Genomic DNA, 25,902 nt, shown 5'->3' with positions numbered 1-25,902 from the left:
AAAAAAAAATCCTATTATCGATGGCTCAGTCCGTAATTCCAGCACTTTGGGAGGCCAAGGCAAGTGGATTGCCTGAGCCTGCAGGTTCGAGACCCACCCAGGCAACTTGGCAAGACCGCGTCTCTACAATAAATAAATAAATGAATGAATGAATAAATAAATAAATTAGCCGGGCGTGGTAGCACACACCTGTAGTTCTGGATACTTGGAAGGCTGAGGCAGAAGGATCGCCAGAGCCCAGCAGGTCGAGGCTGCGGTGACCGGGAGTGTGCCACTGCACTCCAGTCTGGGTGACAGAGTGAGACTCCAACTCAAAAAAAAAAAATTCTTTATCCCATCTTGCCTGATTGTGGGTGATAAGACCCCTATTTCAGGAGGGGTTGTGCTCCATACCTGGAGAAGAAATGCTGCACAGAGAGGCCAAGAAGAATCTGAACAGACAGAGCTGGGTTCCCCACTTGGCCTATTAGTATTAGATTATACCCTTCATGTCCAGTCCTATTTCTACATGGCTGTCAATATGCTCAAAAACTCAAAAAAGAAAAAAGAATTACTTGTTGTTCATCTGAAATTCAAATTGAACTGTGTCTTACACTTTTATTTGCTCAATCTGACAACCCTACACTGAATGGATGTCTCAAAGTTGTCCTAAGAAACTACTTCCTAGCCTTCTCTTTTCTGAAATCCCTTTATAATCACAGCAGCTCTCTTCTCCCGCCCTGTTCCCTGAACTTCTGGGACCCTCCTTCTCAGTTCTTTCCTCTGTAAATTAGGCAGATCAGGAAATTCCTTTCTAGTAGAAAAGTTTTTTGGTTTTTTTTTACAGTTTAGTGTATTTTAATAGCAAACTTATAGGGACAGCACAGAAGACAGACGACACTAAAAACATGTACTTGCATGTAGGACAACTCAGTTAGAAAAGTATAGTGAATGGATGGAATCTACCGTATGATAAAAATGCTACAAACGCCATTTAGTTGCCATCAATAAGAAATTTACTTGTTTTAAAAAAATCCAAATGCTGGCATTGTCCAGAAAAATTTAACAGGTTTATTTATAATTGTTATAAAGTCGAACCGCTGAAACTTGTTCACTGAAACATTTTGACTTGCATTAATGCTTTACATCCCCGCTTTTATATTAAAAATTCACACACAAATGAAAATGGAAAAAACTGCCAATACCTGATTTCTGTCCCCTATTTTTCCACTCGCAATCATATACTTGGGTACCTTTTGACTCGATGGGGAGAAAAAAAATTCTAACGTTCAGAACTACCAATAACCCGGAAGAAGAGAAATTTTTTTTTTTTGAGAATGAAATGTTTCCCGTCACAGTGGATTTAAGCACGCTCTCCACGTGTGCGGCGTGCTAGCGGGATGTTTTTTGGCATAGTCGTTACACGTTTGGCACGGAGAGCACACAGGTTGGTGTCTCCAGAAGGGTCAGCCAGCTAGGCCTCGCTGGCCTCCTGCACGGCACCAAGAGTTGCGCTCTGGAAGCGCAGATCTGCTTCCAAGTCCTGAGCAGTTTCTCGCACCAGACGCTGGAAAGGAAGTTTGCGAAGCCGAAGTTCAGTGGACTTCTGATAACGTCTCATTTCACGGCGCGCCGCGGGGCCAGGCCCGGACCGGTGGGGTTTCTTCGCCCCTCCAGGAGAGGGCGCACTCTTGCGGCGGCTGTCGTAGCCCGTTGCTTCCTGGGTGCTTTACCACCGGTCGGTCTGCGCGCAGTCGGCTTCGTACGAGCCGTGGTCGGGAGACCTCCTTACGCACCCGCCCTGTCCTTCGGCTGGAGCTCGGCGAGCGAGAGGCGGCGCGGCGGCGGCTGCGAACACCTATTTTTTGTTTTTTTTTTGAGTGGGAGTCCCACTCGGTCGCGCAGACTGGAGGGCAGGGGCCGCTCCCGGCCCCCGCAGCCTCGACCCGCTGGGCTCCGGCGATCCTTCCGCCTCCGCCTTCCGAGTAGCCGGAATTGCAGGCGCGCGCTACCACGCCCGGCTGATTTTGGATTCATTGTAGAGATGAGGTCTCGCCAAGTTGCCCAGGCAGGTCTGGAACCCGCGGGCTCAGGCCATCCACTCACCTCAGCCTCCCAAAGGCGCGGGATGACAGGCTGAGCCACCGAGCCCGGCTTGAAAAGTTTTGATGACCAAAGCAGAGTGCTTTTAGGAAGGCCTGTGCCCTTTGGTAAGCGGGGTGTTTTCCCCTACTTGGTTCTCACAGCAGCCGCAGAAGGCAGGTGTGGAAAAAGATTCAGGGCCAGGTTTGGTGGCTCAGCCTGTAATCCCAGCACTCTGGGCGGCTGAGGCAAGTGGACTGCCTGAGCCTGTGGGTTTGAGACCCGCCTGGGCAACTTGGCGAGACCTCATCTCTACAATAAATCAAAAATTAGCCGGGCGTGGTAGTGCATGCCTGTAATTCCGGCTACTTGGAAGGCCGAGGCGGAAGGATTGCCGGAGCCCAGCAGGAGCAGGAGCATGCCACTGCACTGTCTGGGCAACAGAGAGACTCCAACCCACCCCACAATAAAAGAGATTCGGGAACTCAGGATTTCCACCTGGTTCTACAGCAAAACCAAGATTTGAGCTTTGAATAGACGACAGTTTGGTAAAAATACAACATATATAGATTGGTCTTGTCCACAAAACCACTCTTAAGATGGTGACAGCATCTTTCCAGTCCCTCTACTTTCCCTGGCAAAGTAGCTACTTGCATAGGCTCAATGACAACTGTCCTTCTTCCGGCCAGGATATAATTAGATACAGCTAATTTATAATCTTGTTTATGCCAGAAGTGTCACACTGGGGACCAAGACTGCATGTCCCATGCGAAAACACGCAGTCTCCGTCTTTCAGTAAGTCTGTCACTTTTGTCACATCACTTCTGTCACTTCCCAGCAGGCCAGGCACACCAGAGAGGTTTAGGCATCTCCAGAAAAGGTGAGCGGCCATCCACAGACAGGAGTTGCAGGCAAAACCTGGAGGACTCACTTAGTCTGGTTCGGGCTCAGAGAACATGAGTGGTGAAAGGCAGTTAGAAAAAAAAATGCTAGGACAATACTGTTGGTCTGGAGTTTCTTTAAGAAGTTAACTCTTTTGCTTCCGTCATCATCTATAGTAAGGACAAATACAAATTTGAAATTAGAGACCTAATTATTCCTGTTGAAAAAAAGAGAAGAGACCCTCTAACCACAGCGCATTTTTCTTCGGAATTTCTCCCTGTCCTTTTCAAATGTGTGACCATGTTTAGAGTGGTTAAATAAGTCTCTTGCCAGTCTCCTAACTCATTATGTGTCCTCAAGAACCTGGGAGCTATGTTTTTGAACTGTAATCCAGGAAGATAATGCTGTTTCCTGGGAGGAGACAGGTCCAAGTTCAGCTGTCACCTGACTCCAAGTGGCAAAACCCACTATTGAATGGGCTGTATCCACTTAGCTATATAAAGAGGGAGCTCTAGGGCACAGTGGCTTACACTTGTAATCCCAGCACTCTGGGAGGTGGAGACAAGAGGATTGCCTGAATTTTGGGATCCGAGACCAGCCTGAGCAACACAGCAAGACCTTGTCTCTACAATAAATCAAAAAATTAGCCAGGCATGGTAGAACATGCCTGTGGTTCCAGCTACTTGGAAGGCTGAGGCGGAAGGATTGCCTGAGCCCAGCAGGTCGAGGCTGCGGCGGCCGTGAGTGTGCCACTGCACTCCAGCCTGGGTGACAGAGTGAGACTCTGACTCAAAAAAATAAATTAATAAATAAATACATGGGGAACTTTCTGCCTTTCCAATTCCTTTAGCAGGTTGCCTGGAATGTTCATCACCTTTAATCAATAATAAAATTATTTTCCTTAACATCTACCTATGTGGAGAGGTTTTCCTGGTTGGGAGATTTGGTTTTTAATTATATTTTCCCAACATGTGACTCCAGTTTTATTAAACAAACAGCAAGGAAGTCTTTGGATGTTACTTATTGCCTCTTGCTGCAACTACATAAATAAGGCCACAGAGAACCCACCTTACATAATATGGAAGCTCAGAGGAATAAACTACAAGAAATTATGACTACAATAGGACGGTGCTGGGAAATTCTTTCCTAATACAGAAAACGAGTTTAAAGGAAAAACATTGGTGTGTACATACGTATCACTAGTAGTCAGGGTGATGCTTGTATCCTACCATCTGTGAGGAAGGACAAAGCCCTTGCTCACTAGTCAAGGTGTAGTCCCCAAACCAGCAGTATCGGCATGACCTAGGAGCTTGTAAGAAGTGCAGAATCTCAGGCCCACCCCAGACCTACCAAGCCAGAGGCTGCATCTTGATAAGAACCCCAGGGGGGCCAGGTATGGTGGCTCACGCCTATAATCCTAGCACTTTGGGAGGCAGAGGCAAGAAGACTGCCTGAGTTCAGGAGTTTGAGACCAGCCTGAGCCACATGGCGAGACCTCATCTCTACAATAAACAAAAAAATTAGCTGGGCGTACTGGTACATGCCTGTAGTTCCCAGCAATTTAATTACCTGAGCCCAGCAGGTTGAGGCTGCAATGACTTTGAGTGTGCCACTGCACTCCAGCCTGGGCGACAGACTCCGACACACACACACACACACACACACACAGAACCCCAGGGTATTCCTTTGCACATTGTTTAGGAAGTACCAGACAACAAATTCACTTATGTCCTTAGACCAAAATGCAACAAGTTGAGCCTTCTGGACCAAGAGATTTAACCAAGACAACTTAGGATGCCTGGACACAAAAAAAGGGACTATAAAAGATTAGTCTAAACCAGGCTTGGGAAAAAACCCTTACTACCTGGTATAATTCATAGCTTCCTTCTGGGTAGAGATTGGCAAGATTGGTAAGACCTTTTCTGGGAAACCAGTTATCTACCCACTCAGCAGCCTGCAAGGACTTTTAGCCAGCGATTCTTGTATTTAGCCTAACAATGATAATCTAGCGATTACATTTTCCTATAAAATACCTATACCTAAAAATAGACTGACTTAGCTTACTAGGGCCCTGCACCTCACATAAAAGATTGTAATAAAACTTCAGCATATGCTTATAACTAAATTGTCATTAAAATCTTCTTCCAGGCTGGGCTCGGTGGCTCAGCCTGTAATTCCGCGCCCTGGGAGGCCGAGGTGAGTGAATTGCCTGAGCCCACGAGTTTGAGACCCGCCTGGGCAACTTGGCGAGACCTCATCTCTACAATAAATCAAAAAATTAGCCAGGCGTGGTAGTGCACGCCTGTAATTCCAGCTACTTGGAAGGCTGAGGCGGAAGGATCACCGGAGCCCAGCGGGTCGAGGCTGCGGTGGCCGGGAGTGGCCACTGCACTCCAGTCTGGGTGACAGAGTGAGACTCCAACTCAAAAAAAAAACAAAACAAAAAACTTCCTCCACTTGTCTAATAAAAAATTGGAGTGGATAACGTGATTGACCTAGTGTAAAGTTATGCTGAGCGGTCACTAGGAGATGTGGGAAAAATTAGGAAGCAGTTCAAAGAAAGCCCAGGCAAAGAAAAAGCAAGACAAGGAAAGGAAATGAACAAGGGAAAGCCAAAGGAGCGCACTGCAGCAAGAGGTAATCTCTGCCTATGCACAATAATGTCAATGCAGAACGTGTAGAGGATGACTGCTTGGGAGGCCGAAGAAGGGGAAGCAGGGGTGGTCAGGAAGAGCTCAGTCCACATCCACCTGTAAGGAAGTCAACAGGCTGGGGCCTAGTTGAGTCAGAGTGCAGGACACACGTGCTCCTCAGAAAGGGCAACCTGCAAACTTGCAAGAAAAAACTGAAGGGAAAATAGCCGCCCCCAGGAGGACCAGAGCACGGAAGTGTAGCTTGGGGTTGGAAGTTTTCTTTTTGAACCTTTTTTTTTTTATTTTAAAGATGTAGGGTAAAAGTCAGGGTTAGGGATCCAAATGTTCATTATGCAGGTGCCCTTGTTGATGAGGTGGGACGCCTTTTAGTTCTATGAATTTTTTTAAACGAGTGCATGTATTTCTTTAGGAAAACATTTAAAACCAAAAGAAATGCCAAGTCAGTGAAGCCTTTATTTCATTTTGACATCTTAACATCTCCCTTTTATCTTCCCCAGTAACTCCCAAAGGGGTGAAGTATTTTGGAACAAAGATGGCCCATCAGTGAGGGGGACCGAGATGTGCCTTAGGATTTATGGGGCTTCACCCTTAACTCATCTTGACAGAAGATACAACCAAGTAAAGTTTTCAAATGGGCTCATGTCAGACATCTGACTTTTTTTTTTTAATCAGAATTTCACTCTGTCGTCCAGGCTGGAGTGCAGTGGCATGCTCACAGCCACCACAGCCTCAATTGGCTGGGCTCAGGTGATCCTTCTGCCTCAGCCCTCCAAGTAGCTGGAACTACAGACGCGCACTGCCATCACATCCTGCTAATTTTATTTACTTGTTTATTTATTGAAGAGACAAGGTCTCACCATGTTGCTCAGGCTGGTCTCAAACTTCTGAACTCAGGCAGTCCTCTCACCTCCACCTCCCAAAGTCTGGAATTACAGGTGTGAGCCACGGTGCCTGGCTTGACTTTTAAAGAAATCTCAATGGGGACAGCCACGCACAGAAGGCCGAATATGGGTTGCAGAGGCCAAGTGTTGGTTTTGTTAACAAGGGATTTGTTGTTGAAAGAAAGTAGAAGTCTTATTTTAATTCAGTACAATAATCTAAATGTTTTGCTGCTGGTGGCTGCAGTTCTAGCGTTGCATAACCGCTGTTACATAACTCTCCACAGCTGACAGTCTGTGGACATGTGACCTTCCAATGACTTACATAGGGCTACTTTCAACATTTGCAATAAAAGAACTAGTTTTTGGCTGTAGCTGCCTAACCGATCCGGAAAAAAAAATCAGAACAAATACTTGTTTTAAATACATTCATAACGTGTAACCAATTAAACTCAAACAGGCTTCTACTTGTAAAGATTATAAGAGAATGTACTTTTTTTAGTCTTCCTAATAGCAAGTTAGTGATATAAATGAAACAGAAACCCTGTAGGGCAGGATTCCTACCCCCAGGGAGACAGCACAGAAGTGCAAACAATGACAAAACAGTATGATGAGGTCTACGATTGAGACTTGGAGGGGGTGAGGACAAATCCAGGACTGAGCTCCTTGTCATCCTGGGACAGGCAGTCTCTGGCTTGATCAACAGGTGAAGGGCACACGGTCTTTATGTGAAGAGGTTCGGCTGTCCCAGGTATTTTACCTGTTGTTTCCAAATGTCCCCTTCCACATCATTCATCTTGGGACACGTGGCTTGTTCAACATGAGTCAAGAGTCTCCCTCAGATGCCCAGAAAAAGACAATGTTCCCTACACATGCACCTGGGATCCTCTCAGTGGACACGTGTTCACACAACAGGAAATACTCCTAACGTAAACTACTTTATTTTATCTTATTTTTTTTTTTGAGTTGGAGTCTCATTCTGTCGCCCAGACTGGAGTGCAGTGGCCGCTCCTGGCCACCGCAGCCTCGACCTGCTGGGCTCCAGCGATCCTTCCTCCTCAGCCTTCCAAGTAGCCGGGATTACAGGCATGCGCTACCACGCCCAGCTGATTTTTTGATTTATTGTAGAAATGAGGTCTCGCTGCCCAGGCGGGTCTCGAACCCACGGGCTGAGGCAATTCACTCACCTCAGTCTTCCAAAGGCGCGGGATTACAGGCTGAGCCACCAAGCCCGGCTGTAAACTACTTTATTAAGGAAAAGACGGTCCCTACAAGGTAAGAGTAGAAGAGAATGCGACCATGGACATTTCTCAGAGGAAAAGCTCAAGCCCCATATCATTCCACAGGTGAGGCCCTAGGAAACCCGGCCCCGGTCCCTCCAGCCCTCTCCTAAGCCCTTTTTGTTCATGCACAATACTGGTCACCCCTCTGCATGAGATGCTCTTCCTTGTCTAAAGATTTTGCTAAAGGCCACCTCCCTGGACCATCTATTTAAAATGGCAAACTGCACCCCCAACTTCTCCCTAACAGGTTTTTTCTCCACAACATTCATCTGTTATCCTACATTTTTCTTTTTGTGTGTTTTTGAGTTGGAGTCTCATTCTGTCGCCCAGGCTGGAGTACAGTGGCACGCTCATGGAGACCACAGCCTCGACCTGCTGTGCTCAGGCGATCCTTCCACCTCAGTCATCCAAGTAGCTGGAACTATGGGCTCACACTACAATGCCTGGTTACTTTTTTTATTTATTGTAGAGATGAGGTCTTGCCAAGTTGTCCAGGCTGGTCTCGAACTCGTGAGCTCAGGTAATCCTCTTACCTCGGCCTCTCAAAGTGCAGGATTACAGGCTTGAGACACTGCGCCCAGCTATCCTACATTTTTTTTTTTTTTGAATTGGAATCGCACTCTATCGCCCAAGCTGGAGCACAGCGACATACTCACGGCCACCCCACCATCGATCTGCTGGGCTCCAGTGATCCTTCTGCCTCAGCCTTCCAAGTAGACGGACTACAGCCTTGACCAGCTCAGGCGACCATTCCGCCTCAGTATTCCAAGTAGCTAGAACTACAGGCATGTGCCACCAGGCCCGGATAATTTTTTGATTTATTGTAGAGACAAGGTCTTGCCAAGTTGCCCAGGCTGGTCTCCAACCTGTGGGCTCAGGCAATCCTCTTACCTCGGCCTCCTGAGGGCTCAGGCAATCTACTTGCCTCGGCCTCCCAAAGTGCTGGGATTACAGTCTAAGCCACCAAGACCAGCCTATCCTACATTTTCTAATGATTTACTTCCTGTCTCCCCTGTCCTGAAATGTATGTTCTCTGAGGCAGGAAGCTTGTTGTACTCCAGGCTGTAGCGCTGTGTAACCAGCAGTAAGTGCTCGATTAAGTATTGCTTCATCCACCAGAAAGCTGCTCACAGGCTTGAAAACCAGAGAATATAGTGTCTAAAATTACACTCCCAGAATTGTCACTCCTTCCCCCCAATTCAACAGTACTTTTCCAACAGGTAACAATCTAAACCACAATGGCTTTGTACACTTTGTTCAGTCTGGATACGTACCTTTCCATTTCAAGTATGGAAAGCAATGTACACACCAGAGAAACTGCTAAAGGCCTGCTACCCTGTCAGAACTTCAAATACCAGTTTATATTGGTTTATATTGCAATGGATTCCCTGCCAAAGAAAACCTTCTGATGTTCCCACCAGCTGGCACTGGAGTGAAGTTGAATGGAGAAATGCCCTAGCCACTGTTCTTAGTCACAAGTGTGAGTGCCTGGGTTTGGTTCAGCTGGTCCAAGATGTGATAAGCATTTCCCAGGAATCGAAGGCCGCAGGGACACCCTGAAGATCCTTAAGCAAGAGCTCAACCCCACAGATAAATGTTCTGCATAACTTTCTGGTGAAAGAAGGTCTTGGCTAAATTTCAAAAAAGAAACCCAAAAAAAGAAACCCTCAAACTTAGTACCAAGTTAGAAAAGAGAACACAATCTGGTGTAGGATTACATCCTCTAGTGGACAAAGAGAGAAGTAAAAACTCTTGACTAGCTGTCAAATATTATTTAGTACAATTTTTATATACTTCTTCTGATACAGGCCTTGTGTACCACACAGCAATTTTTTTTTTTTTGAGTCAGAGTCTCACTCTGTCGCCCAAGCTGGAGGGCAGTGGCATGCTCATGGCCACCCCAGTGTCGACCTGCTGGGCTCCGGCAATCTTTCTGCTGTAGTCTTCCAAGTAGCTGGAACTACAGGCATGGGCCACCACGCCCGGCTAATTTTTCTTTATTGTAAAGATGAGGTCTTGCCATGTTACTCAGGCTGTTCTTGAACCCGTGGGCTCAAGTAATCCTATCACCTTGGCCTCCCAAAGTGCTGGGATTATAGGCGTGAGCCACCGTGCCCAGCCAGTAATCCTTAACATTAAAAAAATGACTTCTTGTGGCCAGCTCGGTGGCTCAGCCTGTAATCCCGCACTTTGGGAGGCCGAGGTGAGTGGATTGTCTGAGCCTGAGGGTTCAAGACTCACCTGGGCAACTTGGCGAGACCTCATCTCTACAATAGATCAAAAAATTAGCCGGGCGTCGGAGCATGTGCCTGTAGTTCCAGCTACTTGGAAGGCTGAGGCGGAAGGATCGCTGGAGCCCAGCAGGTCAAGGCTGTGGTGGCCGGGAGTGTGCCACTACACTCCAGTCTGGGCGACAAAGTGAAACTTCAACTCAAAAAAAAAGACGTCTTGGCTGGGTGCAGTGGCTCATACCTGTAACACCACCACTTTGGAAGGCTGAGGCTGGAAGATCACTTGAGCCCAACCTGGGCAACCTAGCGAAACCCCATCTCTACTAAGGAAAATGACCAGTCAGATACAGTGGCTCACACCTATAATCCCAGCACTTTGGGAGGAAGAGGTGAGAAGATTGACTGAGCTCATGGGTTTGAGGCCACACTGAGCAACATGGCGTGACCTCACCTCTACAATACATCAAAAAATTAGGTGGGCCTGGTGGCATGCACCTGCAGTCCCAGCTACCTGGAAGGCTGAGGCAGGATTGCCTGACACAGCAGGCCGAGAGTGTGCCACTCCAGTCTGGGTGACAGAGTGAGACTCCGACTCAAAAAGAAAAGAAAAAGAAAATGACCTCCTAATCACACATTTCATTATCCGTTGCTACTACTGAAAGCAACATCCCTTTTTACATAATCCAGAGAAAAGAGGTCAAAATGCTAAGGCCTACCCACGATACACTGGAACCTATTTTGAACATATGTTATTTGGGGAAAATAAGCTGCCATCACCACATCTAGCCTGGCAGGGGCTGACTCCCTGGAGCTGGAACTGAATGACAGATCCAGAGACAGCTGGGGAACATTCCAGGAGGTCACACACAATGTTCTTGAATCTCTTCCCATTAATTCTACACTTCCCTACCATCACCCACAAAGGCTCTCAGCATGTAAGTCACTTGAGCCCATTACTGTAGGGGAATTAATGAAGGCTATTTATTGCCTTGGGGTCAAGTCAGAGAGAAAAGCAGAGGAGGTACAATGTTAAGAAGTGTCCTCTGGGCAATGTTTCAGCAGACCAAGACAGGAATGCAAAGACAAGCAGCAGCATGTGGGACAAAGCCTTTGGGGAAGGTTTCACTCATGCCATCTGCCTCAGAATCATCCCTCTCTTCTTGTGCTTATTTCCCTGTTCTTGGTAGACTTTTTGCCCTAAGAAGTTCCCAGATTGACTTCTTGTCCCTGATGACTCACACAGATTCTCTAGTACCCTCCAGGGTTGACTAACAGGAAAGATCTTGCAAGCTATCCATAGCTCAGGACGAAGCGCAGTCATGTAAGCATTTTCCATGCTATAAATATGATGTCATTGCTCAGAAAAGCCTGGGATGTAACGCTCATGATTAAACTCCCAAAGACTAACTCAGTTCCTTGAGGAACCTGGCACTCGAAGCCACAGGTGCTTGAGTAGACTTAACCACACAGAAGGAGGAGACAGTAACTAGGCATCAAAGTGGTTTATTCCCGAAAAAGCCATACATGTGATTTTCGCTCCCCCAGTATGTAACACAATATATTAACTCAGGCAATTAATATACATTCCCCCTGAAGACAAGCAAGTAGAGATGGACGAACTGTTTCTTGCAGGGTGCGTGCTCTTGTGAGTGGCCCCAATGTGCAAATTGAGAGGTTAAAAACCAACAGCCTACAGTAAGCTTGCACCTCAGGCCTCCTGCCTTGCAGGTAGGTAGGCATCTTCCTATGGCAAAGAGCACCTGTTAAAACCCAAAACTTTCCCATACCGCTGCACCCCACATAATTTCACAGCTGAAAATGCTCTGGAAATCAGAGGGAAAGGTGTCAGTGACAGTAACAATATGGCTGACACGTCTGAAGGAGTCCTGAGCCCCGGGCGACAGGCCCCAGGCCTCCTCTGAGTGCTTCACAAGATTTGCTCGCTTAGCCCTCACAAGCACAAGTCTGGTGGGAGTCATCATCACCCCTGTCCCCATCTCATCCAGGGAGTACAAACACCGAGGTGCAAACGGGGAGTGACCCACCCCAGGCCACACAGCAGGCTGGCGGGGGCTGGGGCTGCATTCTGGGAATCTTCCGAGGTGTCCAGGCCTCCCCCCCTCTGTAGTTGTAGTTCCTTCAGATTATCGGTCAATTAGCATAAAGCTATGGACGCTTACCTCACGGCACTGAAATTACATCTTCGGCTTGGGCACTGCTGGGCAAGATCCTCTGGGAGTCGAGCTGGACAAGAGAGCCGGGTGAAAGGCCATCACGTTGAGAAGTTCAAGCAGCATGTCCAGAAAAACACATAAGAAGGAGGACAGGCAGGTGCCCTGGGCCTGGCAGGGCTAGGTGGGAAGTCCAAGATGGCCTTTCTTCTATTTTTGAGTCGGCGTCTCACTGTCACCCAGGCTGGAGTGCAGTGGCATGCTCAGTCACTATAGCCTTGACCTGCTGGGCTCTGGTGTTCCTTCCACCTCAGCCTTCTTTTTTTGAGTTGGAGTCTCACTCCATCACCCATACTGGAGTACAGTGGCACACTCCCGGCCACCGCAGCCTCGATCTGCTGGGCTCTGGCGATCCTTCCACCTCAGCCTTCCAAGTAGTTGTAACTACAGGCGCGTGCTACCACACCTGGCTAATTTTTTAATTTATTGTAGAGATGAGGTCTCGCCAAGTCGCCCAGGTGGGTCTCAGGCAATCCACTCACCTCAGCCTCCCAAAGCACAGGATTACAGGCTGAGCCACCGAGCCAGACCCACCTCAGCCTTCTAAGTAGCTGGAACTACAGGCAGGTGCCACCACGCCTGGCTAATTTTTTTTTTTTTAATCGTAGAGAAGAGGTCTTGCCAAATGGCCCAGGCTGGTCTCAAACTCGTGGGAACAGGCAATCCTCTCACCTCGGCCTCCCACAGTGCTGGGATTATAGACATGAGCCACCGTGCCCGGCCTAAGTGGACCTTTCTATACCACATCAACAGTGGGAGTCCCTGCACTGTCCCGTAACAAGACAGCATGGGGAATATAAACACGGCAGCTATTACACAGGCTGCTGGAGGCACATAGGCTTGGTTCCTGTAAACAGACGGCAAATCATTCCCGTGCTAGCAGTGCCCCAATCTCGGTGAAAATGGTGCCTTGAATGCGTGTGCAACTGAGGAGCGTATGGTGATTCTGCTTCTACTGGGAACCCTAGGCCAGGAGTGGAAAGGGACTAATTTATGGCTACGGGGTGGTGACAGCCCAAAGGGTGTGTGACCACTGAACAGCCCTGGTACCAAGGTCCCCAAGTCGGGGAGAGTTGCTCATTCCCAGATAAGGCTGGTGGTGCCCTTGGGGACACACAGGTGTAAGCAAGAGGTCTGCATGGGGCAGCAATACACCTGAGGCACAGGCAGCTGTCAGTTACCACGATGCAACACAGCCAGTTCCAAGGTCGGCAGTCATTTTCTGCCATATGCTAACCAAAGTGAAGTGCTCCTTCTGAATGCGGTCATTACCACCCTGGGCCCCAGGAGCCATCCTTCTTTCTGGTAGCTACTGAGGACAGTGGTCATCTCTCTAGTGATCATTGTTTTTCAACAATTCGTGTTCCTTGAGGATAAACATTCCCCCAGCACTCACTTCCTACAGAGAATCCTGGGAGTGGCTCTCTAAGTCCCTCGTTTTGGAGCAGCTGGAAGCGGCCCAGGGTTTAGCTCAGAAGTAAAGGCTACATTTATTCACACAAGGCCGCTGGCAGGGAAACCATGAAGTGTGTTAAAGTCACCTTGGGGTCTGACTTCATTTATTTATATCCATACAAAACAAGGTCTTGAGCAGGTCACCATTCAAAAAACATGCGGCTGAGAATTAAACTGAACAAACCTGGAAGGTCCTGAGCCCCAACAATGCCATTACAGGGACACAGAACCAGCAGAGACAAAATCATATTTTCATCCAGCACACAGAAATCTTCAGGGAACTGACCTGCCAAGAAAGCAGAGCACATCAATTTCTATTCTACTTTACCAAGTCTGAAGATTTAGAACTGTTCACACCATGAAATACTCTCTGAAATCTACCTTCCATGCAGAATGCAAGGTGAGAGGTACCCTGGAATCTGCCCCGTGGAGACCCTGTCTATTCTCCCCTCGTCCTTCCAAGTCCACAGGTACCACTTGAGCCAAAGGCTGGTCACCTCCTACTCAAGGCCGTTACAGGGACTTCCTAACTGATCTCTCTCCAGGGTGTCACCTGCATACTGACACCTGTGGTCTTCCTTAGAAACGGGTCATTAACAAAGCGACTGGAACCAACAGTCAAAGCCCTACAACCTAGCACCAATCTATTTCCTCCGACTTTACTTTTCTTCCCTTCCCTCTAGCCATGTATTTCCCCCGTTTGACTCCCACTCTTGAGCTCCCACATCCTCCCAAGCACTCTCATGCTTCCTGCCTTTTGTCACATGGTTTCACCAGTAGGAAAAAGCCTTTACTTCTCTCCAGGGTCACATCCTTAAAGGGTCCCATTGAAACACTCCTTCCTGTTGTTCCACAGCACCTGTTGAAATCTATCTGGCTAGACAGGACTTAGGCCCCTAACACCAGGGACTACCCTTTACATTTCTCTTCAATATGTATGACTTAATGCTCTGACCACTGTAGGTACTGACACTGACAACGCGTCGATGATGTGCAGAAAACAAAACAAGCAAAGACAAAGGAAGAAGATGCTGCTTCACAAAAGCGCAGGCTGAACCACAGACAAGAAAAGAAGCATTAAAAATCCCATGAACAGCTGCTGTTGATGTTTGAGATGCTAGGAGAAATCAAACACTAGAACTCCTCCAAGGGACCCGTGCCATAAAGGTGTTGCTGTTCCCTTCCGTGCATTTTAGACTAACGCAGTGGCAACTAGCTACAAGTGACTATTTATACTTAAGTTAAAATGAAAAACCTGGTCACTAAGTTGCACTGGTCACTCTGCAAGTGCTCAGCAGCCCACATATGGTTTGTGGTTGCTCTGGGCAGCATAGATAAAGGTCATTTCTATCACTGCAGAAAGTTCTGTTGGATAGCCCTCTTCTGTATGTAGTCATTTTTTGAAATTACAGAATTTTGCACATCACCCTCTGGTTTAAAACCTATCATGGCATCCCACTATACTTAAGGACAAAGATCAAAATCGTCACCTGCACCACAATGCCCTGTGTGGCCTGGCCTTTCACCATCTTTTTGGCTCCATTCCACACCATTATCCACCTCACTTTCTGGGGTGTAATGGCCACCTTCCTCCAGTTCCTTCACCAGCCACTGGGCTGTCCCTTGGCCTTCCCAACAACCTCCTACTCATCCTTCAGAGTCCAGCTTAAGGGTCTCATCTTCAGGAAAGCCTTCCAGTCTCCCATCAGGCTCCTTGTGGTACATATTCTTACAGACCTGTGCCTTCCTACAGACACTCACCTTGGCCTGGGAACAAGGGCTACGACTGTTTTGTTCATCCCTGTATCCCTAACACTTAGCATGGTACCTGGTCAAGTATCAACAGTCACTGAATGAAACGCATGATATCACAACACTATTCGAGAAGTCTTGAAAACTACCTGCCCTCTGATACTAACTGTGGCAGTTTTCTTCTTTTCGGTGTAGGTTCTGTTTGCAGTATTATACATGATCATCAAACTGCTGCTAGAATGTTCACACCTGTTACTGCAAATTCAAATCCCAGAAAGACTTTTCCTGGGAATTTACTTTAGGTCAGGGTGGGGCTGCCTGGTACAAGGCTGCACCCACAGCTAGGCAGGTTCAGCAACACAAGAGCCTTTCCCCAGACCATCTGCCTTAGGACACTTTTGTCTCCACGTTTGACATACCTGGATCTCTCAAACTGAGGTCACTCTGAGTGCTCCCATTAATGAGGAGGAAATATTCGTTGCTGCACAGCTTCGGCCAATGGTCAGGGGCTGGCCATTTCTCATTTTCTGTGGAAAGTCGGGGGAGAAAGAGGAATCTGATGTACTCTAAAAGGATAAAAGACACTCGATGCTTACCACGCTCCTAGAAATCAGAGCTAGCCCCGTCGGGGACGCAAACTCTGCTGGTTACGGCGCCTCCCTACAGCCCCTCCCTCCATGGCTGCGTGGGGACCAAGTTCCCTTTGTCTCCTCCCGTTTAAGCCCCAGTTGCTAGGGGAGGAGCCGCCTGGAAGTCTCGGGCCCCGTGGGATCTCTGGTCTTTGGTCTCCGGTCACCCGGTCAGTGCCTCCCGGCCCCCGACGGAGCTCCGTTAACGGCCCGTGGCGGGGCCAACTCCGTGGTCTAGGGCGGGTGGCAGCGTCGCCCTACGGGCCGAAGCCGGAGACCAGCAGGAGGCGAGAGCGGGAACCACCCGAACAGGACGAAGCACGTGTCTCCAACAGTTTCCCACTCTCCCGGGCGGAAGTGGTCCGGCTGATAAACTTCCGCCCGGAAGTGAGGTGTTAACCATAGAGACTGGAACTAGAGGGCCGTTCTTGACTTTGAATCTGGGTCATCCAAGGCGATCTTAAAGGGGCCGCAGCTGGAGCGGAGGGCTCTAGGGCGAGGGAAACGGAAGAGACAATCCCATTTCTTGAAAGCCGCTGAGTGCCTCGAGCCGTGCGTGCATTACCTCTTTTCTCCTCAGGCAACCCTCTGGAGGGAGTAGCACAGTGATCCCTCCCGTTTTGCAGATGAGAAAACTGGCGCTCCAGAGAAACTGAGTTACTTTCCCAAGCGCAGCCAGCGAGAAAGTGGCAGAGCTGGGTTCAAAGCCCAGTCATTTCTGCTCCAAACCCAGTGCCCTTTCACCACCCCAGGTGGATGAAGGAGAAAGCTCAAGAGGGGAGGGGCTGCATTGGAGATGCCCAGACTTTGCCCATGAGGAGGGACATCCGCCGAAGAGCTTTTTTCGCCAAAAATGAGCACCTGATACATTCCCGACAGTTCAGCATCTCAGGGGGCAGAGGAAGCAACGAATAGAAATCTTGCTCTGGGTCTAATTCCACATGTGCTGGGGCTGTGGAAATGACAGAACCTTGGAAGATGTCAGATCACCACCCTCCCTGACTTTAGCCTCATCAGCTTTGGAGTCACAATCCCGCACTCCCGTCCAGCTTTCCAGAGGGGCTTGTTGGATCCACACCGTGTTGGACCCACACCGTGTAGGCAGAGCGTGTGCTCTCTGATTAGCCACGGGACCCTTCCACTCCCTGTTGTGTTGCGTCTACTGTTCTTCACATTCTTTTTTCTTTTTCTTTGGTACGGGGTCTCGCTATGTTGTCCAGGCTGGTCTTGAGTTTCTGGGCTCCAAGGATCTTTCTTCCTCAGCCTTGGGAGCAGCTGGGATTACCGTGAGCATCACTAGGCCTGGCTGGCTGTTTACATTTATAGTATCCGTGGTCCCTGAAGGCATTTGAATTTGTAACTAAGAGTCTCCAGGCTAAAAAAATCCCAACTTCTTCTTTTTCATTCTTACTTAGAGATGGGTCTCACTCTGTCACCCAGACTGGAGTGCAGTGGTGACATCATAGTTCACTGTAACCTCAATCTCCTGGGCTCAAGCAATCCTCCCGCCCCAGCTTTCAAGTCGTTGGGTATGCACCACCATGCTGGCTATTTAAAAAATTTTTTGTAGAGATAAGGTCTTGCTATGTTTCCCAGGCTGGTCTCTAACTCTTGGCCTCAAACGATCCTCCTGCCTCAGCCTCCCATTGTGCTAGGATTACAGGAATGAGCCACTGAGCCTGGCAAAAATCTGTTTCTTAGTTGGCATACAAATCCTGCAGAATCTAGCCTCCTTTGCCATCCTTCTTTCTTCTTTCTCTTCCCTCACACAGGGACCTTCTCACCATGCCCCCAAACACTCATGCCTTCCCGTTCTCATTTTTCCACAGGAAAAGACTGTTGAGCTTTGTCTTAAAGGACAGGAACATTTGTCTTTGCACAAATTTTCCTTGTTCCTTGGGCTTGGAATGCCTTCCACCCACACTATCTCCCCTCTTAGACTGAAATTCACAGAGCAGAGCAAGAGCCAGGACTTACTGACATGGGGTCTCAGCAATTCACACTGAACCTAGCACCTAAGCAAGGACCACTTGAGGTGCTGAGTGAATGATGAGGAGGTGAGGAAATCCATCAGGGCCTGGTCTCTTTATTGCCCCTTACTCTGTGATCTTGATTTCAGGGACCTCTGTTCTCTATACGTGAGATGAAAGGACTGGACTGGATCTCAAAACTTATTTAGCAGTGAAATCTTTTTTTTTTTCAGTTGAAGTCTCACTCTGATGCGCAGGCTGAAGACAGTGGTATGCTCCTGGCTTGCCGCAGCCTCAACCTCCTGGGATCAGACGATTCTTCCACCTCAGCCTCCTGAGTAGCTGAGGCTACAGGTGCATGCCACCATGCCCGAGTGATTTTTAAAAATTTTTTTGTAGAGACGGGGTCTCACTTTGTGGCCTAGGCTGGCCTCAAACTCTTGGGCTCCAGCAATCCTGCCTTGGCCTCCAAGGTGCTGGGATTATAGGTGTGAGCCACTGTGCCTGGCTGAAACCCTTTTTAAGATGCAACATCGTCCGAAAATCCAGTAGTTAAAACAGGCAAACTTCCTAAAGCTCAACAAAAAGACAAAACAAAAGACAAGAACCAATTTAAAAATGGGTAAAGGACTTGAATAGACATTTATCCAAAGAAGTCATTCAAAAATGGCAAATAATTACATAGGAGGATGCTCAATGTCACTAGTCATTAGTGAAATGCAAATCAAAAGTGATACCATTTCATACCTACGAGGATGGTGTTAATTTGGAAAAAAAAAAAAAAAAAACAGAGGCCGGGTGCAGTGGCTCAAGCCTATAATCATAGCACTTTGGGAAGCCGAAGTGAGAGGATTGCCTGAGCCCACTGGTTCGAGACCAGCCTGGGCAACTTGGTGAGACTTCATCTCTACAATAAATCAAAAAATTAGCCAGATGTGGTGGTGCGTGCCTGTGGTCCCAGCTACTTGGAAGGCTGAGGTGGAAGGATCATCTGAGTCTAGTAGGTCGAGGCTGTGGTGGCCATGAGCATGTCACTGCCCTCCAGCCTGGGCACAGAGTGAGACTCTGACTCAAAAACAAAACAAAACAGAAAATAACAAATGTTGGGGAGGATGTGGAGAAATTGGAACCCACATACATTGCTGTTGGAAAAAATGGTGCAGTCACTGTGGAAAATGTTTTGGAAATTCTTAATAAAGTTAAACAGAATTATCATATGACCCAGCAATTTCACTTATAGGACTATGCCCCATAAAAATGAAGGCAAGGACTCAAACAAATACTTGTACACCAATATTCATAGCTGCGTTATTCACAGTAGCCAAAAGGTAGATAGATGAATGGGTAAAGAAAAATATGGTCTCACCATATAATGGATTTTATTATGATGATGATGATTTTTAGAGATGAGGTCTTACTGTGTGGCCCAGGCTAGTCTCAAACTCCTGGGCTCAGGCAATCCTCCCTCCTCAGATTCCCAAAGTGTTAGGATTACAGGCGTGAGCCACCATGCCCGGCTTCAGTGGAATATTATTCAGCCATAAAAGGGGCTGAAGTTCTGACACATGCTACAACAGGGATGAACCTTGGGAACATGCTAAGAGAAAGAGGTCAGTCACAAAAGGACAGATATCGTGTATGATATGATTCCATTCACATGAAATATCTAGAATAGGCACATTCATAGAGACAAAGTAGGTAAGAGGTTACAGAGGCTGAGGAACGTGCAGAATGAGGAAGCCTTGCTCAGTGGTGATAGAGTCTTTGTTTGTGTTGATGAGATAGCTCTGGAAATAGTGATGATGGTCGTACAACTTTGTGAAAACACCATAAATATGTGCCACTGACTATACATTTAAAAATTATTGGCCAGGCTCGGTGACTCAGGCTGTAATCCCAGCGCTTGGGAGGCTGAGGTGAGTGGATTGCCTGAGCCCATGGGTTTAAGAACAGCTCGGGCAACTTGGTGAGATCTTGTCTCTACAATAAATAAAAAATTAGCCGGGCGTGGTAGCGTGCACCTGTAGTTCCGGCTACTTGGAAGGCTGAGGCGGAAGGATTACTAGAGCCCAGCAGGTCGACACTGGGGTGGCCATGAGCCTGCCACTGCACTCCAGCCTGGGCAACAGAGTGAGACTCTGACTCAAAAATAAAAAAAAATAAAATAAAGTTGTATATTATGTATGTTTTGCCACATTAGACATTTTTTCTTATTTAAAAAATGATTAAAATGGCACATTTTAGCCTGGTCTATGTAGCAAAACCCCATCACTACAAAAAACTAAAAAATTGGCTGGGCATGATGGTCTTCACTGTAGTCTCAGCTACTCAGGAGGTTGAGGAAAGAGGATTACTTAGCCCGGAAGGTTGAGGCTGTAGTGAGCTGTGATTGAGCCATTGCACTCTAGCCTGGGTGACAGTGCGAGACCCTGTCTCTAAAAAAAAAAAAAGCACATTTTATAGCATATGCATTTTAGTGCACTCTCACACACGCACACAGACAAAGAACAAGAAAGTGGATAGCACGTCCCCAAGATACATTTTTAAGTGAAGAGAAAGGCAAGGTACTGAAACAATATTGTTTGGTGTGCTACCATTTACTTAAAAGAATAAACATATCAGTCATATTGGGTAAGAGAAAAACTTTTTAAAAGAATAAAAAAGAGGTTGGGTGTGGTGAGTCATGATGTAATCCCAACACTTTAGGAGGCTAAGGCAGGAGGATCCCTTGAGCCCAGTTTGAGACCAGCCTTGGCAACATAGTGAGACTTCGTCTCTGTAAAACATCAAAAAACCCAGGCTTCAACTCGATTTGTCAAGGTGACAAAGTGAGACCCCAACTAAAAAAAAAAAAAACAGATGAACTTGGTGTAAAGAAGACAGGAAAAGAGGACAGGTCCCTTGAGGCTTTGAATGTGCCTAGTCCCAGAGGTCTCCCTTAGAGTTCTGTAGTCCCCTCAGGCCCACAGAGCAAAGGAGGAAGTCAGGGTACACTCTCCAAGGCTCTTTCCACCTCTAAGGTCTTACGATCTCAGAGTGCAAATGATCCTGAAAGGGAACCCTGGATAACGTCAGAGGCACCCTTTGGCCTCTGAGAAGCAGAGTTTTAGTGGAAAGACAGGTATTAAACAAAGGCTAGAAACACCATAAAGGAATACAGTTCACTTGGAGCTATTAGAACAACCTAATTGTATCCAGATAATTCTCCATTGTTTCCAGTGAGGAAGGAAGTAGGGTTTCCATTGGGGCATTCTCTGGAGAACTGATTAAACAAGCACATGCAAAGAATGGACAGGAGCATGCTGTGAGGGCATACCTGACAGGTGGGAACCACACAGCCAGGGCTCAGAAGAAGCCAGGGACAATGGATGGGACTTTATTTATTTACTTATTTATTTTTGAGTTGGAGTCACTCTGTCGCCCAAGCTGGAGTGCAGTGGCACACTCATGGCCACCCCAGAGTCAACCTACTGGGCTCCGGCGATCCTTTTGCCTCAGCCTTCCAAGTAGCTGGAACTACAGATATGCACTACCATGCCTGGCTAATTTTTTGATTTATTGTAGAGACAGAGTCTCGCCAAGTTGCCTGGGCTGGTCTTCAACTCGCCGGCTCCCAAAGTACTGGGATTACAGGTTGAGCCACTGAGCCCAGCCTATCTTTTTTTATTATTATTGAAAACCACAAAACATAAAACTTTTCATTGTAACCATTTTATTTTATTATTTTAAAACATTTTTAGTTGACACATAACAATTGTACAGATTTGTGGGGCACATAGTGATGTTTCAATGCATATCATATATAGTGATCACATGAGGACAATTAACACTCAACATCTCAGACATTTATTACTTCTTTGTGTTATGAACATTCAATATCTTCCTTCTAGCTATTTAAAACTACATATTATTAACTATAGTCATGCTACAGTGATATAGAACCCTGGGACTTATTCCTCCTATCTAGTTGTAGTTTTGTATCCTTTAACACAGGGGACCCCAGCCTCCCTGACTACGGACCAACCCTGTTGCCTGTTAGAAATTGGGCTGCAGAAAGTGAGTGGCATTGAGTAAGTGAAGCTTCATCTGTATTTACACCTGCTCCCCAAGGCTGGCGTTACTGCCTAAGCTTTGTCTGCTGTCAGATGAGTGGTGCCATTAGATTCTCATAGGAACATGAGCCCTGTTGTGAACTGTGCATGTGAGGGATTTGGGTTGCACACTCCTTATGAGAATCTAAAGCCTGATGATCTGAGGTGGAGCTTAGGCGGTGATACTAGTGCTGGGCAGCGGCTGCAAATACAGATTAACATTAACATTTGAGGTCCAACTTGTGTGTCTGATTTTTTTCACTTAGCATAACGTTTTTGAGGTTCTTTGTAATGTAGCATGTATCAGAACCCCATTTCATTTTATGGCTGAAAAATGTTCCATTGTAACAGACAGAATGTGTGAAGTTATGTCCAAATCAAAGAGACCATGAAAGTGCCAGATGTCCTACTCAGGGCAAACGGTGACTTGTTTGAGTTCACGTAAGGAAGGCAAGAAATACTTGACCTTTTTTTCGTTTTGGTTTCTCCAATGAAGAGAATGGCCCGTGCAGCCAGAACAAACGAAGACATGCATTCCTCCCGAAATCTCCTGCCCACCACTGCCAGGGCTTGGCGTCCAGGGCCTCCTGCCTCCCAACTCCCCAGCTGGCCACATCAGTGGTCTCATCTCTGTCCTCCTTAGAACAGAGCTCACAGTGGCATGAAGCTGCCATCTGCAACAATTCACCTGCGGTCTTCTGTCTCCTGCCCCAGTTCCCATTTCTGTGCTTTGTCCACCCCTGGCTTCTGGCCCTCTCTTTAAGGACCCTCCAGTACCATCCTGAGTGAGTCTAGGGCCTTGCAGGTAAAGGTGACAGAAATCCAACTCAATGTAACTTAAACACAAAAGTGAATGTACTGGCTCACGTAGCTGATGCTTGCAGGGCGATGGCAGCAGCAGGGACTGAAGGACTCTAAGGATGGTAGCAGGTCTCTCAAACTCAGCCTCCCTGTCCTCCTCTCCTTGCCTCTCTGGGTGTCCAAGTAGGGGCAAGGGTGAGCCGGGGCAGAGAGCAGGACTACTACAGCACACAGGCAGCTGGGGACACGACATAGGAGAGACCTTAAACTTTTTTTTTTGAGTCAGAGTCTCATTCTGTTGCCCAGACTGGAGGGTGGTGGCACACTCACGGCCACCGCAGCCTCGACCTGCCGGGCTCAGGCGATCCTTTCGCCTCAGCCTTCCAAGTAGCTGGAACTACAGGCATATGCCACCATGCCTGGTTAATTTTTCTTGATTTATTTTAGAGATGAGATCTCGCCAAGTTTGCCAGTCTGGTCTCAAACCTGTGGGCTCAGGCAGTACTCTCACCTCAGCCTCCCAAAGTGCTGGCATTATAGGTGTGAGTCACTGCACCCGGCAAAACCTTAACCTTCTTAACCAACACAGTCTGGTTAGAATCAGGTTTATCCAAAAAAGTTGGATAAAGCAGGGAATTTTTTTTTTTGAGTTGGAGTCTCACTCTGTCGCCCAGACTGGAGTGCAGCAGCACGCTCCCGGCCACCGCAGCCTCAACCTGCTGGGCTCCGGCAATCCTTCTGCCTCAGCCTTTCAAGTAACCGGAACTACAGGCGTGGACTAGCACGCCCGGCTAATTTTTGATTTATTGTAGAGATGAGGTCTCACCAAGTTGCCTGGGTGGGTCTCGAACCCGCAGGGTCAGGCAATCTACTCACCTCAGCCTCCCAAAGAGCAGGGATTACATGCTGAGCTACTGAGCTCGGCTGGAATTTTTTTTTAAAGCAGACATTACATACATTTTTATCTTAGTGTAAAATGAAGTGTAGTTTAGCGTGCTTCCTGCGTCCAGAGGTGCTGCGGGTAGAAAGGTAAAGCCCAAGTAGAGAACGTCTGCTGACCCCTGCATCAAGATTAATTCTGAGATTGATTCACAAATATGGAGGTGTCTTTACCTCATACAACACAGGAGTCGGAAGGACGGAGACTCTCGGATCCTAACCTAGACTGGAAGAGAAAGGCCAGGAGCCCTAAAGCAGGAGGAGCTCTTCTTTCTCTTTAAATAGATAGGCGGGAAACCTCAAACCTTCCTCCAGAAGCTTGGCATTCTGAGATGATGGTGTCAGTGAGAGGTGAATCACCTAGTACTGTAGAAGAAGAAAGAACAGATGTAGAAACAGATGTAGAAATCATCCCAGAAATCAGAGAGCCACTGACCCTTGCAGATGTGCTAAGGATCTCTGCGGTTCTGGAGGATACCACAATTCAGCTCTCCATTCTAAACTGTATCATGCCAGTTCAGTTTGAAAGAAAACAAAGCACCAGCATGAAAAGCAAAGAAATGAGTTCGGAGGGAAAAAGCCTAGACAAACTTCCGATGGCCTCTAGTCCACTGTCACCTCAAGAAGAACCCAAGTTGCCAGAAATCAGACAAAGAAGTCAATTTACTGTGGATTTTAACAAAATGCAGGATTTTGTCTTCAGAAAACCTACAAGGCAGACCATAATGACTACGGAGACACTGAAGAAAATTCGGATGGATAGGCAATTTTTCAGTGATGTGATTACAGATACCATTCAGGAGTTGCAAGATTCAGGCACTTTCACCAATCTCCTGCAAGCTTTGAGTAGGGAGAGGGAAAACAAAATGCATTTCTATGATGTCATGGTCAGCGAGGAAAAAGGAAGAAAAAAGAGGAAATCTCTTCAAAAACAGCTAGTTAATGTCAAAAAAGAGTGGCAGCTTGAAGCACAGAGTCAGAATGAATATATTGCTCACCTCAAGGACCAGTTGCAAGGGATGAAGGCAAAAACCAACTTGGAGAATCGCTATATGAGAACAAATACCGAGCTGCAGATTGCCCAGACCCAGAAAAAATGTCACAAAGCTGAAGAGCTCTTGCTGGAGGAGATCGAGAAGAGCAGCAGAAACTTGAGGAGAAGCTAGAATTCCGGATGGAGAAACATGATAAGGACACAGAAATGAAACAGAATGAACTAAATGCTCTCAAAGCTGCAAAGGCCAGTGACTTGGCACACCTCCAAGACCTTGTGAAGATAAGGGAGTATGAGCAGGTCATCACTGAAGATCGCATAGAGAAGGAGAGGAACAGGAAGAAGATAGAACAGGATCTTTTGGAGTTGAAGAGATAAAGCTCCAAGCCTGGTGGCGAGGCACTATGGTACGGAAGGAAATTGGTGGTTTCAGACTCCCTAAGGACACAGACGACAGCAAGGATTCAAAAGGCAAAGACAAGCATAAGCGTAAAGGCAAGAGGAAGTGACCAGTGACCGCTGCCTTTTCCCCTGGCAACTGGAGGTGGGAGAAGGCCTTGGATAGAGCAGGATGCAGCTCAGACATCACAGACCACACATCGACAGGTTATACCTGCGATCTAGTGCGTCCTCAGATTGCCTATGAGGCTGGGAAGGAGTGTTTCTGGTAGCCTCTGAAAGATTCCTCATTTTCCCACTAGAAAAAACAGTTTGTGAGCTTAGTGGTGATGCATTTTATAACTTCAGTAATTCCTGCCATGTCTCTGATTCTGGCTTTATCCAATTTGTCTATAGTGAAAAAACGTATGAGCAAAAGTGTTCAGTAGGAATTGCAAGATGGTATTTATTACCTGTCCCGCATAATCTACCCACAGCAAAGTTTTAATAAATGTTGGTTCTTTCCTCAAAAAAAAAAATGAAGTGTAAAAGTGAGTGTAATTTAGTATAAAAATAACATTCATTCACCAATCTTTTGATATGAAGTGAAAGCCTTTTATTCTTTTTTTTTTTTTTGAGTTGGAGTCTCACTCTGTCGCCCAGACTGGAGTGC

The 25,902-nt window shown here is 47.2% G+C and overlaps 1 long non-coding RNA gene and 2 pseudogenes across 2 annotated transcripts; 1 reads left to right on the top strand and 2 right to left on the bottom strand.

Annotated features, from left to right (window-relative positions):
* Positions 1-1,342: 1,342 nt before the first annotated feature.
* Positions 1,343-7,148, bottom strand: LOC110594420 (annotated as a pseudogene).
* A 4,328-nt stretch (positions 7,149-11,476) lies between these two features.
* On the bottom strand, positions 11,477-16,342 carry LOC103275512. 2 transcript variants are annotated; one of them, XR_505316.2, is made up of 4 exons: positions 15,847-16,342; positions 13,860-13,961; positions 12,170-12,233; positions 11,477-11,733 (listed from the first exon to the last, which is right to left on the bottom strand). It is a non-coding gene; the product is annotated as an uncharacterized LOC103275512 (long non-coding RNA). The 2 variants fall into 2 exon arrangements; XR_002481244.1 differs by having other exon boundaries at positions 11,477-11,729.
* Positions 16,343-24,162: 7,820 nt separating this feature from the next.
* LOC103275530 lies at positions 24,163-25,360 on the top strand (annotated as a pseudogene).
* The last annotated feature ends 542 nt before the right edge of the window (positions 25,361-25,902 follow it).

This window comes from Carlito syrichta, unplaced genomic scaffold (genome assembly GCF_000164805.1).
Source record: "Carlito syrichta isolate Samal-C Ts95f unplaced genomic scaffold, Tarsius_syrichta-2.0.1 Scaffold115620, whole genome shotgun sequence".
Taxonomy (NCBI): Eukaryota; Metazoa; Chordata; class Mammalia; order Primates; family Tarsiidae; genus Carlito; species Carlito syrichta.
This window is presented reverse-complemented; position numbering and strand designations above follow the sequence as displayed.